The 15,938-nt window shown below is 36.6% G+C and overlaps 1 long non-coding RNA gene across 1 annotated transcript; it reads right to left on the bottom strand.

Annotated features, from left to right (window-relative positions):
- Positions 1-9,864: 9,864 nt before the first annotated feature.
- LOC306974801 lies at positions 9,865-10,507 on the bottom strand. The gene is made up of 3 exons (XR_013793662.1): positions 10,361-10,507; positions 10,172-10,283; positions 9,865-10,088 (listed from the first exon to the last, which is right to left on the bottom strand). It is a non-coding gene; the product is annotated as an uncharacterized lncRNA (long non-coding RNA).
- Between the last annotated feature and the right edge of the window lie 5,431 nt (positions 10,508-15,938).

The following is a 15,938-nucleotide window of genomic DNA, read 5'->3' on the forward strand; positions in this document are numbered from 1 at the left end:
AATGTTTAGCTTCTTTTTCTCCTCCTGGTCAATCAATGTCTCGATGATGTCTTTAACCCATTGTTCATCTGGTTTGACACAAAACTCCTTTCCACTTTGCAGCGTGATTCTGAAAAATATAAATGATATACAGTTATAACATAATGTGTTTTTTGTTTTTTTTATTTAAGTGTGTCAAGATTGCAAAACTTGCTGAACTTACATGACGGCCTCTAATGCACAAGAAGGGCATGTCTTTCTGTAGCCCTTCACTTTGTCTTTAGGCAAATGATTTTGATGAAAATGAAAGCAACATAGGTTTGTTTCCAAGGGGCCTTTAACAAAAAAAAGAAGAAAAACAAATTCAAGTCAATGATTTTATAAAATTCCATTTACTAAGTACCATTTAGTACCAGTTACTGCCTGTTTTATCCTGAACTAATTGCATTACATGACTTGATCTGGGTGAAATTATATATATATATATATATATATATATATATATATATATATATATATATATATATATATATATATATATATATATATATATATATATATGAGAAAAAAGTAATTGCTTACTGACTAGCATCAATAGTACATTATCGTATCGCAGTAGGTGTTTTGGTATATCACATATGATAAATAAATGTGAACTTGAACTTGATTGGTGATTTATTATACATGATTTGATTTTTTTGTCCTAAAAAACACTTTTACACAGACGAGGTTTGCATAGCCTACTGTGATTTATGAACTTTTAGTAGAGATTTAACCGTTGTTTGTCATGCTTTCATTTTGTAGCCTCCCTTTAAAACAAAGAAAAAACTACACATTTATAAATGTAGAGAGACAGACCACAGAAAGACTGTGAACCTTTACCTTTCGGGGTCTCATTCCGAGCCGGAGGGGAGGTCTTTTTTTTTTTTTTTTTTTTTTTTTTTTTTTTTTTTATTAAGTGATGAATATATAAGATACAAAGTGCACAAATACACAAGTGATAAGGACACAGGACACAACAGAAGAGAAAGATGGGATACACATGGGGAGGAAGGATTACGTGATTGGATGGACAAGTAAAACAGAACTAAATGAAAGGGATATAATCCTGTGTGATCATGCGTCGTCATTACATTGACATTCCGAGACCCACATCCCCCCACACCCCCATCCCGTTCGTCCGTCCTCCTCCCCCCTCCCCCGCCCCCCCCCTCACCTTGAGGGCCCGGGCCACCCCCGGAGGGGAGGTCTGACTCTTCAGTGCGGTGGTGTCATCTAAAGTGTGAACAAAAAAATGGCACAAAAAATAAAAGGAGATTTTTTTCTACTCAACTGAAGTCAATAAGTTTGGCGGACATTTGATAAATATATTGAATAATCTTTCACAGTGCAGGCGTGGTTGTGGTTCGAGTGATGATTGAGTTCAGGCTAGAATCTGTGTTGCTGATGGTGTGGAGATTAGAAAGATGGAAACTTTATGAACTCTGCTTAACATGTGCAATGTGACGAGCTAGAGGCAAGATCCAGACGAAATAATATCAGGATACACGGAGTCAAGGAGAAAAGTGATGAGAAGAATATGACAGGAATTGTTAAATTACGCAGTGAAAGATCAGTTACGCAGTGAAAGATCTTATCTTGCAAGAAGCATGGAAACAAAAAACAACATTCGAGGGACGCCCAGTATACTTCAATCAAGATTATACAACCGGTACTGTCAAGAAGAGGAAACGGGTGCGAGAGGTAATAAAACTTTAGAAAGAGAAAAATATAAAAGCTCATTGCCTGTACCCCGCGCAGCTGAGGATTATTTTGGAGGACAACAATACATAGACTTTTGCGACATTGGCTGCAGCTGCACCAACACAAAAACATTTCGAAATTCATGTCGTGGAGGAAGAAGACACTGCGGGAACAATTAAGAAGTCATTGACGAGCGGGATGTGGTCTACTGTAGCTGGACGAAGAAAGACGGGACGCCCTGTCGTGGAAGAAGATCCTTCCTAGGCTTAATGCTATAAAGGTACAAACATTAAGACTGTGATCTAACTAAATCAGGCAGTAATATATGAATGGAGCCTTTACTACTTTAGAAAAACATGATTTTGGTTCAAAGTTTATTAAATAGTTGGGATTACTGGTGCTTTGATGCGCTAAAAGTGGAGTTTTGTATTTGTCAAACAGGCGACTATTGGTACGCCTTTTTTTCATCCGACATATGGATGAGCATAACAATTTTTTTGATCGGAAGAGACCTATTTCAGTATTTTTCGGTGTAGGTGCACGTTGGTTTTTTGTGCTTTATAAATGCGAGAGCCAACTACAATATTTGCTTGAATTAAAATACATTAAAAAGATGATTAAGTATTTAATCGCAGAGTTAAGTGGTGAAATTATATTTTGGGACTATGTGAACGTGAATGGGATTAATAATGAAGTAAAGAGGAAATCTATATTGTTATATTTGGACAGAGAAGGCGGTGATATACTCTTCCTCCAAGAAACACATTAAAAAAAATATGGTAGTCAAAAACTAAAGAAAGTTATAAAGGGTCAACTATTCTATAGTGCTGTAGAAACATCCAGAAGAGGAGTAGCAATTGTTATTATATCTAATATCAATTTTGAAAAAGAAGAAGTATGGACCGATAAAGAAGGCCGCTATGTTATGGTTATTGGTAAAATCGAATCTATTCAAGTAACACTACTGAATGTATATTACCCACCTGAACAAGATGCAACCTTCATGAAACAAGTGATTGATATATTGGAAACATAGAATTAAATTTAAACTCCTGTTAAAACCCAAAGAGGAGGGTGGACTAGGATTACCAAATTTACAGAATTATTTCTACGCAACCCAATTACTTATAATTATGAAATGGAGGAATGTAAAAAGTGAATCAAAATGGATTATTACCGAAAGGGCATTGGTAGATATACCTTTAGCAACACTCCCCTTTCTGGAAAAAAAAAATCAATGGAAAAAATATCAAGGACAGAACTTTTGTGTTTTAAATAGATAAAAAATCTGGAAAGACATCTGTAGAGTAGCACAAATTGACAATGGATTGTTTCTGCTTAGAGAAATGAGAAATGATCCTGATTGTATTGCAAATAAGATGGACAGAATCCTTGAGGATTGGGCAGATAAAGGGTTGACAACATACACCCAGATGATAACAAAAAACACCATAGACTCCTTTGAAATGGACATATCTAAATTTAATTTAATTGACAAGAAGCATTTTTTTTTTAAATATTTGCAAATAAGAAGCTACTTAATGAAGCATTTGAAACACAACAAGAATAGACTAACAAAACATCTTGTCAATAATAATAAAGGGAAAATGTGTGAAATGTATAAACTATTACAAGAATATATGATAGTAGAAAATAAAACTAAGTGTAAATGGAAGAAAGAATTGAACACCACAATAGAACAAGAAGATTGGGATAAATCTGTAAAAGAAAACTTAAGAGTAACTCACTGAAAATGTTGGCGCGAATTTGCCTGGAAAGTGTGTGTGAGGTATTTTATCAGCCCAGCACAGAGCGGAAAATATCTACCCAAAGGAGAGACAAAATGCTGGAGAGGGTGTGGGGAACAAGAGGCACATCTTACTCATATGTTATTTACTTGTCCAGTAGTTTCATCTTTCTGGGAACAAGTAAAACATGCGATAAAAAGACTACTGTGCATAAGAAGAAATTTGGAGATCAAAAATCTACTGGGGCTAGATATTATGGATAAAATTGGAAGCTTAGACACCCCAGTTTTCAACATTATGAGAATAGCTGCTATTAAACAAATTACCAAAATATGGAAAGAAAAAGTTACCCCCACATACCTTGCTTTTTTTAATGCACCATACAGCACAGGGCCCATCACAAATACATACACACATCAGCACAGGGTGAGCAGGAGTGGCTGAATGTCAGGGGTGTAGCACCCCTGGACCTCCGCTAAGGCCTGCTGTTTTAAACACACCACCTACCTTAGGGCATAACACTATCAAACATTAATGAAGGGTAGGCGGGTGCCGGGCAGCTGGGAGAGGTCACATCTTTCGACAGCTGCCCCCTCAAACCTTGCTTTGTTTTTAAATGCAACACAAAGCATAGGGTCCATCACAATTGCACCTACACTACTCTTTCCCTTTGTGTGTACGCTGTGGGCGTACCTGGGTACGCCCGTACGTGCATGTTTTGTATGTATATGTGGATGGTGGGTATTCTGATGGCATCGCCATTGCCTCTGTCGATGCGGTTGTCACCACGGCATCACTGTAACCCATGTAGAATTAACAAATAGTAATAAAAATGAAAGAATTTCTTTTGACTTAATAAAGGGAAAGAGAGAAAGGGAAAAGGAAAAGAGTGGTTGAGATGAAGGTATGTGGATATGTGTATGTATATGTGTGTATACATGTATGTGGGGGCATATGTGTATATGTGTACATGTGCACGGGTGGATATGCAGATATATATACATGTATATATATATGTCTATATGTTTATATGTCTTCTCTACTATTATTAATATTAGTACTATTAATTATTATGTTTATTTATTTTATTTATTTATTTATTTATTTATTTTTAATTATTATTATCAATATTATTACCATTCATTTGCTTTCTCTGCACTGGGTGTAAAAAACAAAAAACAAAATATATTTGTGTTAATTCTGACACGCTAATTGTGTAAATTGTAAAAATGAAACTTATGGCACAATAAAGTAATAAAAAAAAAAAAAGAACTCTGCATAACATATTGACACACACACATTAGGAAACGTTGTGCATAGAGTCATTTTTTACCAAATTGTTCTTCAAAGCTTTAACTCACGGCACTTTTTATTTGATTAGTATACGAATCAATATACTAAGTTCTTTAAAGGGAAACTAAAGACCAAATCAACTTTTATTATTTTTTTTTTTTGCTGAAACACTGTATAAATGGTTGTCTAATAATGTTGTCCCACTCAGCATTTTAACATTTTAGTACAAATTCTTCTCTTGTGCCTAAATTCACATACCACCGCCTTTTTCATATTTTACCTCTTACCCCCCACCTGAACCGAGGGCATTTTCCCCAGTTCAGTATTACTAAAATCTAAAAGCTCCTCAACTGGAGAGCAACAGTGTAGTGCCTCATTTGAAAGCCCTACAAAAGTGATAGAAACTTTTATTTTATTTTTGTTGGTGACGTCCCCAAAAAAAGATCGGTAACATTTCTGCTGCTGTGACCAAATGTATTCACATAACTAGAAGTTAGGATAACAGTAAAAAGTGTGGAAGTTGATTTCTTTGACTCACAAACACTATAAATGTATGTGTCCGTAAATCGATAGTGTTTACATATAATGAGCCTATTTTATTGTTGATCATGTTTTCATTTTGCCATCTCCTTTTAAATGAAATGGAACAAATACATATATGTTGGGCTTCCTTGAATAGAAAGAGACAGACCTTTCAAAGTCCAGCCCTGAAATCTGTTGTCGTGCTCCATGTCCTGTGTAATCATCGTCAGATTCGGAGCCGGAGTGGAGGTCTGATTGTCCGGTGCGGTGGTGTTACAATCACACTGAGCAAAAGCTAGAACAGAGTGTGTTACAAAATGAAAATGAAAAGGACAATGTTTCTGCTCAGCTCGAGTTAAGAAGTTCGGTCCACTCACAAGTCAGTCGCAGAGCTATGTTGAGGGTGACTTGTATGAGACACAGCAACCCAAAACTAAAAAGATGAATCACACACCATTTTCTTTCAGCAAGAAAAAAGTCTTGAAAAGTATACACAGTGAAGGAATTTTTTAAACAGTCTAGTAATAACATATTTGTATTCACCTCCCCAAAGTCATACCTGCTGAATGTGAACCACGGACGGGCTTCGGTCTCAGTGGAACATCAACATATGAAGACATCTCAATTCTCTCCATTGTTTCTTTGGGCTTCTATTTTTAATATATAGGACAGTTGGTTTCTCCTTTTGTTGTGCTAGGATTAGACTAAAGTCACACACATTACAACATATGTGAGAACTTTTAAAGTCTATTTGACTCCGCCCCTCATCCCCAACACACGTCATTCATGAGTTATGTCGAGCAGGCAGAGTTTCAAACGATGATCCTGGCTCAAGAGACGGTCCTTTGGCCTTCGTCTCTCACTGCTCTTCACAGGTTACCCAGAGGCTCCATTGGGAAAATAACAAGAAAGTATAAAGAATACAACATACAGATTGTGATAATGTCGGTCTCTATGAAAGACAAAGCCAATATCAATTATCTCAATGTCAATAACAACAATTTTCATTTCATTTTTTTTCATTTATTTATTCATTTGAGCAGAAAAAGTAAGTCAACATTTTACAGAAAGAAAAAATACAAAACAAGACTTTGTGCTCAAAAGGAGTAGGAAGAAGTTCAAAGAACTAGTAAACCTACCCCTTATCTCTCATTCAAGTAATCATCACATAAACTTTCCGCTATACTCATGCAAGAAACCGATGTATGAGTCTGTGCTTACATATTGATATAAATCGTTTATGATCGTACAAAATGTCAAAGAGTTTCATCATTTACAGTCTACCAAAAAATAAAAATAAAGGATTTATCATTTACAGTCGTAAATAAATAAATACACCATATGGTACATAAGAGTTATACCAATGCACATCTATCTTTCGTTCTGATCACACAAAAATATATATGATATCGCTCAGCTCTGCTATACCAACTATACCCAAATGTACAAGCTCCGTATAACCATGTAGAAATAGAGACTATCTGTCCATAGTCATTCACTTAAGATTGACAGGAAAAGGGAAAGAAAAAAGACATGTATACATCCTTGAAGTATACATACAGTGCCTCTCGAAAGTATTCATACACCTTGAACTTTTGCACATTTTGTCATGTTTACAACCCTAAACATAAAGATTTTATTTTATTTACTGAACGTTCACACACAAGTAACAGACAACTGTGAAGTGAAAGCAAAATGATACATTCTGTTATTTTTCAAAAAATAGAAAAGTAAAAAGTGGGGCGTGCATAAGTATTCATACAGCATGAATTAATACTTTGTGGAACCCCCTTTTGCTGCAATAACAGCACAAGTCTTTTGGGGTTTGACTCTACAAGATTAGCACATGTAGAGACTGACATTTTAGCTCTTTACAAAACAACTCAAGCTCTGTCACATTAGAAGGAGAGCGTTTGTGAACAGCAGTTTTCAGATTATTCCACAGATTTTCAATAGGATTTTGGTCAGGACTTTGACTGGGCCTTTCTAACACATTAATATGTTTTTATTGAACCATTCCATTGAAGATTTAGCTTTGTGTTTAGGGTCATTGTCCTGCTGAAGGTGAATCTCCGCCCCAGCCTCAGTTCTCTTTCTGACTCCAGCAGGTTTTCCTCCAAAATGTCCCTGTATTTGGCTCCATCCATCTTCACAACTATTCTTACAATCTCCCCAGTCCCCACTGAGGAAAAGCAACCCCACAGCATGATGCTCCCCCCCGTATATTTGACACTGGGGATGGTGCACTCAGGACCATGAGCAGTGTTAGGTTTGCTCCATACATAACGTTTTGCATTTGGGCCAGTAAGTTCAATTTTTCTCTCATCTGACCAAAGTCCTCCATATGACCTCTAGCAAACTTCAAACAGGATTTCTTATGGCCTCCTTTCAATAATGGCTTTCTTCTTCCACTCGTCCATGAAGGCCAGATTTGTGTAGATACGACTTATAGTTGTCCCATGTACAGATTCCCCCAGCTCAGCGGCAGGACTTCACAGCTCCTCCAGAGTTATGTTGGGGCACTTGGTTGTATTTCTTACCAGTGCTCTCTTTGTTCGGTCTGTTAGTTTAGGTGGACGACCGTGTCTTGGTAAGTCTGCAGTGGTGCTTTACTCTTTCCATTTCCGAATGATGGATTGAACAGTTGCTCCGGGAGATGTTTAAATCTTGGGAAATCTTTGTATAACTTAACGCTGCTTTAAACTTCTCCACAGTTTTATCCCTGACCTCTCTGGTGCTCCTTGGCCTTCATGATGTTGTTTAGTGACCAATACACTCCGACCACAGCTCTGAGGGCCTAAAAGAACAGCTGAAATTATACTGAGAGTAGATTACACACAGCGTCACACCTGGTGGTGTCAGAAGTGGGATGGCTGGCCTTGGCCTAACATTCTGGAGTCATGAGGAATGTTATAAAGGCAATTTAATGCACTCAGAAAATGCTGTATGAATACTTATGCAAGCCCCACTTTTCACTTTTCTAATTTTTGAAAAATAACAGAATCATGTATCATTTTGCTTTCACTTCACAGCTGTCGGTTACTTGTGTGTGAACGTTCAGTAAAAAAATCAAAATAAAATCTTTATGTTTAGGGTTGTAAACATGACAAAATGTGAAAAAGTTCAAGGTGTATGAATACTTACGAGAGGCACTGTATGTAATCCATGAACATATTGGAAACATGTGTTTTATCCATTGTCATGTAAACTTGAACTAACAAGCTGACCTCACTTTGAGTTCACACAAAATAATTTCCAAACGCACACAAACTTACTGCTGTCAATGCAAAATAATGCTTCAGGGTCTTAACTTTCGTTATATTTTGATATTCATATCCAGGCAACCACACAAAAAAACGCAAGTGTGTGCCTGTCTAAGAATGTAATAGTAATTATGATACTTCGCTAGCATACTTTTTAAAGATACTTTTTAAAGATAATGTCTTTACATGTTTGTGTATGTGCATGTCTTTACATAATTGCTATGGATAATATTAATAATATTATTAATAATAATAATAATAATAATAATAATAATAATAATAATAATAATAATAATAATAATAGTAATAATAATGGTGAAGAATTATTAACTACCATTACAATTATTTCGAATTTAATCATTAAAACTAAATAAAATAAATGAATAAAAAATAAATAATAATAATAATAATAATAATAATAATAATAATAATAATAATAATAATAATAATAATAATAATAATAATAATAAATAAAAAAAGAAATAAAAATCAAAAGAAATATTATAGAAATAAAATACAAGTACAATTCACCTTATTCTGCCCTGCCCACTTTTGCCTCTTCATGCCTTGTCTCAGCACTTCCTTTATATTGACACTAATCACTAATCACACTAATCTTCCGGTAGAGCACAATGGACTTCGTGCTCTACCGGTAGATTAGTGTAAATTGTCCAATGTTCATTTGCACCAACAAGTCAACACTGCACCGTTTCTATGCACGGCCTAAACACGGCTTTGCATTCGTGTAGTAACTGATTTTATCTTGACTTTTCCAGTGCTATGTGAACTAATAGGAGAGAAGTTGCATAATGCACCTTTAAGGAATGCTGCTTCTATAGGAATACGTACCGTGTGTGTACTGTTTTTTGTCATTCATCCTATGAAAAAACTTGAACATTGTAAGTCACTTTAAATTTGACAAGCTGCTATGAAATGTATTTAAATCCTCCTCTTGTCAAAGCTGCCAAGTCTAAGGTTAATGCGCTGATTGTAAAGTTGCTATTTTAATTGTAATGTTTGAAACGTACAGTATACTGGATAACTGTTATATAAAAGTATATTGCACTGAATATGGGGGTTTCAGTTTACTCCCTTTGAGCTTCCAAAACTGCTTTGTTATGGATTTTGAAATAAAGTAAACTAAACTAGAAGACAAATAACTGCATTGTACATTTATTATAATGTCATATTTCGCTGATTTAACCAGTTTTGAATTGAAAAGAGACAAATACAAACCAATGATTTTTATTCTTTAATGATCATTTTTATATTTGACATTCGGTTAGTCAAAAAGCGGCAAAACTAAATACGAGCATATATAATAATATAATAAGCTTGAGCGGCTGGTTTGGTTTTGTTTTATGAAGATGTGAAGCTTTGAAAGTTAAAGGGTTCATTGTTAAAGCCAGTGTGGTTTAGGGCCTGGAGCCACTTCAGCAAAGTTTAGCCATTTTTTTTCTTATCGATCAAATTTGTGATGTCTTCGACCCATCGTTGATCTGGTTTGACACAAAACTCCTTCCCATTCAGCATCGTGATTCTGAAAAATGTAAATGATGTACAGTTATAACATGAAGTTTTTTTTATTTGTTACGATTGTGAGTCAAGAACGTAAAAACTTACATGATGCCTTTGTGTGCACAGTGAGTGCTGGTCCGTCTGTAGTCGTCCACGTTGTTTTTAGGCAAACGACTTTCATAAAAGTGAAAGCAACATTCGTCTGGTACAAACGCATCTATAAAGAAATGTTTTTTTAAAGTCACTGATTGTATAAAATTGCATTAGATAAGTTAAGTTGAGTCCGTGTCTTACCAGTGTGGGCATAGACCGCGAGGCCGCACAGAAGTACAGCCCCCAGCACCAGGACACTCTGCTTCATCATTGTTGCTGCTGAACTGGCTGTTGCTCTTTGCATGTTTTGATCTAAAGCCTCAGCCTTTTATTCAGCCCTGTGTGACAGGGTGTGGACGGGTCGATAAACAGGTTCCATGATCAAAAAAGAGGAGGCACATATAAGCCATGCGGTCGCGTGGTCAGAGTTTCTCAGTAAACCTGAGCTGAGAGGTGGGGGGACATGTGGTTTAAGAAAAGCAACACGTGCAAAGCTGCAAAAGCAATGCGGTTACAAATTATTTTCACACTTGCAGATGCAAAACAGGTTGGTGTAAAATGCAACCTCTACAGAATGAATTTATATTTTATTCTGTGATATTAATTCATACTTATGTCGATAAAGTTAGATTGATTTGAAATGATTTGAACTGCATGAGTTGCAGTAAAAATACATTATACTGGCTCTTGCCTTAAAGCTCTACTTACAGCTTGCCCTTGTTTTACTGGACTGGATGTGAGATTCAAATACATAATAACTAATATAACATCCAACAGTTATGTGATTCTTAAAGCCACACTGCGTAGAATTTTACCCAAAAAATAAAATTGAAATACAAGCTTTTATTTTATGACAGATATTTTCAGCATTGAAAATGACCTCAAACAAACATGTGATTTTGCTGTGAGCGGCTCAGCTCTCCTAAGACATGACATAACTTTACCGGGAGTGGGTACGTCTCTCCAGCTCCTTTCCATGGAGATGTGACTAAAGGCAGCAGAATTTGAGATTTTCCTGTGTCAAGCTGCTCATTAGGAGCATGTTTTGTACTGATGGTAACTGTTATGGCCCTGGGCCACCAGCTCCTCCATTTTGGCCATACCCCTTTTGTGGTGTCATCTTGTTTGCTGAACCCTTGTTTGTTTGTATTTAAATGTGACTGTGGAAGTCCTCGACAGCCATTGGTGGACTGTCTCTGAGCCTGGCTCCTGACTGGATAATGCTACTGCTTCCCTGGCCTGTGATTGGTGCGCCGCCCTAGAGTCGGGCCATCCCTGGGCTCCCACCTGAACGGCCACACCCTTAAAGGACCTGCCAACCTGCCATTCGGGGCTGCTGGGATTTGATGTGAACAGCAGCCACTTTGCTCTGTGTCTTTGAATGTGTTGTAAAGACTTGTTTTTGCTTTTTGTACCTCGTTTGGTTATTAGTTTGAGCTTTGTTTTGGAACCCTTATGAAACCTGTGTTCAATTTACCTTTGCAATCCTTTTTAAATAGATAATAACTTTAGTGTTACCATTTCACATGTTGGTTTTGTTACTTCCCCTTCACCTTAGCAGAGCTGGGTCGCAACAGTAACAGTACAGTCCAAAATGTTACACAGTGTACCTTTAAAAACTGCAGCACAATGCATTGTTTCTGAATGTTCTCTAAGTGGACATATTCCCACATGACAATTTTATTCTGCTGTATTTTAGTCAAATTAAACATTCATATTCAAAAGTAAGGATAGACATTATGAAATATTTTACAATGTCATTCCTTCATTCTGTTTAATTCTGTCCACAATTCTCTCTTTTTCAGGTGCTCTGGCCCTTGTGAAGTTTTAGGGACCCCAAAGGGAAAGCCAGTAATGGTGCGCTGCCATTTGTAATGTCATCATCATCCTGCTTATGGGCCGTGTGTCTTCTGAAAATGCTAAATTATTTGCATGCATGGTATAATTATTCAATACCATGTTTGCTCACTGAATAGTACTGTGGCCTTTCACGGCGTGAGAGGAAATCTCTTTAAATAGCAGAATTCGTAGATGTGCATGATCCATTTCAAACGTGTGGTTAGCTACAGGAGGGCGTTGGCGACATAAAGGTTGTGTGAAAAAGTCAAATTTAAGAGTAAGAGTGTTAAGAGTATGTTTTATTCTGAAGTAAATCCATAATTAGGGCATTAATCATTCTGAGTGGAGATAGTTTGTGGTTAGAGTGAAGGTAGTGGTGAGAGGAGAGCTCAATATTGACACTTGGGCGGATGATGGTGTGAAGATTATAAAGTATGACAGGAACCGTTTAAACTGAGAAAAATGGTATCAGACAATTTATTCGCACGGCACATTTCTCTGAGCATTTCTGCCATGTGACTATGTTACTACATTCAGTTTTCATAACAAATTCAGAAACCATCATTTGATATACACTGAAAAAAGTACCATGTTGATTTAACACAATTTCATAGGGGCCAGGACTCCCCTGAAAAAGAGCTTATTAAGCTCAGTGGGACTATCCTGCTTAAATAAATGTCAATAATAAATTGTGGACATTGGTTCCACACGTGCAGTTTGTGTAGATGCTACAGGATGCAAATTGTGTCGCATCAACATGAAGTAATTCTGAAGAAATGACACTATGGATTTATGTTCGGTATGCAGAACTAACATGTGTTAAAACGACTAAATTTCAGATGGTTAAATCGTGTTACCCTTACATGCGCTGCCATTTGTAATGTCATCATCATCCTGCTTATGGACAGTGTGTCTTCTCTATACCAAAGTTCCACTGTTGCCAAAGTTTCAAGGCACTGCTGAGGCGACCGTGAGTCGAGCCACAGGCTGTCCATCCCGAGGCGGATGTCATCACTGCTTGTGCGCTCCTTTAGTGCGAAGTAAACACAGTCAAGACTCATACAGTTAAATATATCAAGGTAAGTCCAGGTGACCGGCTCTAGCTGAGATGGAATAGAGAATCCAAACCTCAGAGGGACTTCCCCGGTTAGTTAAAGATGCTGCGCGATCATCTGCTCTTTCTCATTCCCCGATTTAACTCGGCCCCCAAGTTACCAACTCGTGCCCATGATTTAATCACCCTGTGCTTTATTTCATTGTGCATTATGTATGTGCCAGGCAGTAAAAAGGGAAGTTCATTTATGGGTGCACTTTAAGGTGGCGCTAAATCTTTCATATATTTTGTGAGGATTAAAAAGAGGTCTTTAAAAGGTCTTACATTTGACTTCAGGATTCCTAATTATTCCCTTTATTACTGTATTCTGTCAGAAGTTACTTGATACAAATGTTTTGATAGTGAAAATGCTAAATTATTTGCATGCATGGTATAATTATTCAATACCATGTTTGCTCACTCAATAGCACTGTGGCCTTTCACGGTGTGAGAGGAAATCTCTATAAATAACAGAATTTGTAGATGTGCATGTTCCATTTCAAAGTGAAACGTGTGGTTAGCTACAGGAGGGGGTTGGCGACATAAAGGTTGTGTGAAAAAGTCAAATTTAAGAGTAAGAGTGTTAAGAGTATTTATGTTTTATTCTGAAGTAAATCCATAATCAGGGCATTAGTCATTCTGTGTGGAGATAGTTTACATCAGCTGCAATAAATACATATTTTAAATTGTAGGTGCAGTTGTGGTTAGAGTGAAGGTAGTGGTGAGAGGAGAGCTTAATATTGACACTTGGGCGGATGATGGTGTGAAGATTATAAACTATGACAGGAACCGTTTAAACTGAGAAAAATGGTATCAGACGATTTATTCGCACGGCACCTTTCTCTAAGCATTTCTGCCATCTGACTATGTTACTACATTCAGTTTTCATAACAAATTCAGAAACCATTTGATGTAGATAGATAGATAGATAGATAGATAGATAGATAGATAGATAGATAGATAGATAGATAGATAGATAGATAGATAGATAGATAGATAGATAGATAGATAGAACACACTTCAGCAAATATACGGTATACAACATAAGATTATCTCTTTTTCGTTATGAATACTAATGTAATGCCTAATTTGTACATATATATAAAGATCATTTGAGGGGGAGGAAGTTGTGTCAATAACTTTTAGTGTGTTTCATCAAATAGTAGGCCTTTAACAAGAATACTTTTAAAGTATAGTAGAGTAGTGTAGAGTAGAGTATATTATAGTATAGTATAGTATAGTATAGTATAGTATTGTATAGTATTGTATAGTATAGTCGAGTAGAGTAGAGTATATTACAGTAGAGTATATTATAGTCGAGTAGAGTATATTACAGTATAGTCGAGTATAGTATAGCATAGTATAGTATAGTATAGTATAGTCGAGTAGAGTAGAGTATATTACAGTAGAGTATATTATAGTCGAGTAGAGTATATTACAGTATAGTCGAGTATAGTATAGCATAGTATAGTATAGTATAGTATAGTATAGTATAGTATTGTATAGTATAGTCGAGTAGAGTAGAGTATATTACAGTAAATTACAGTAGAGTAGAGTAGAGTAGAGTAGAGTAAACAGAGCATACAGTGCTGATTAAAACCAAGGGGTAGTTTAAAATGATGGAATATTTGATGCAGTACCACTTGTAACCACAAGGCGGGTGTATAGACTCAAATTGAAAACCCAACAGAGCAAACTATGATTAGCTAAACAATGTATGTACAAATCATAATGTATTGAATACATATAATTGAACAGAATAGAGTTGAAATGAAAGCCTTTATAGTCATTACATTTTAAACATATCCCACTGCATGACTGTAATGCTCATGCAGAAGGAAATGACCACAGGTACTTTAAAATGCTATTAAAAAATACACATTGTACAGTAAATGATTCAATGATTCAATATAATCTTTCTCTCACACAGACTTTTTTGTGTTATTTTCAATGAATGCAACATTTTCAGCCTGTGCACCGATAATGCACTTGGAATAAGATGAAGTAGTTCCTGGAGATCCTCGATAATGAGGATGCATCTGAATGGTGTTTCTGACAGTTCTAACATTAGACAGGGTTCGACCGCCGCACTTTTTTTGGTTCTTCCTCCAAACACAATGTTCCCAGATAACCTATCAGGGAGTCTCTCACTCGGACATCTCTTACATAACAGTGATGAAAATTGTGTTCTTGGATGCTGCGCTGACCCCGGCACTCCCGAGGATATACAGTAATGCAGGCACGTCACATCAGCGCAAAAACTGTAGCCTTTTATCACTGACTTGAACTCACTGAATCAAAGAAGTGATTAGTAAACTCTTAGGTGTGTGCTGTGATGTCAGACTAGTCAGCAGGCAAGCCGTAAATCATCAGCGAGGGAATTTCAGTGCACAATAGCGTGATGTGTTGTCTTATCATCGTACACTCCTGCAGTTTGAAAAATGGCTGTTTTGTTTTCTTCCCATCCAAACATATCACACTACATTCCCCCACACACTGTACTACCTCTGCAGCTCCGCACGGGACAGGGATGATGAATATTATGTCAGATGCAAACAGAATTCTTGGAAGGTTTTCAAATACCAAGTTCTGTGAGATGACGACAGCATCCAGATTATAATGGAAAGCAAATAGCTCTATACTACTGGCATTTAACCTCTTAACTCCCGCCTGAACCGAGAGTATTTTCTCCAGTTCAGCTTTACCCAAATCCTGTAGGCCAGTGTAACACCTCATTTGAAAGCTAAGATCTACAAAACTCATCTAAATGGATCTTTTTCCTTACGTCATCAGATTTTTTTTCCTCTTTTTTGGGGGGGGGTATTGTCACATCTTTTTTTCTTTTTT

The sequence above is a fragment of the Gobius niger genome (genome assembly GCF_951799975.1).
Source record: "Gobius niger genome assembly, chromosome: 15".
NCBI lineage: Eukaryota > Metazoa > Chordata > Actinopteri > Gobiiformes > Gobiidae > Gobius > Gobius niger.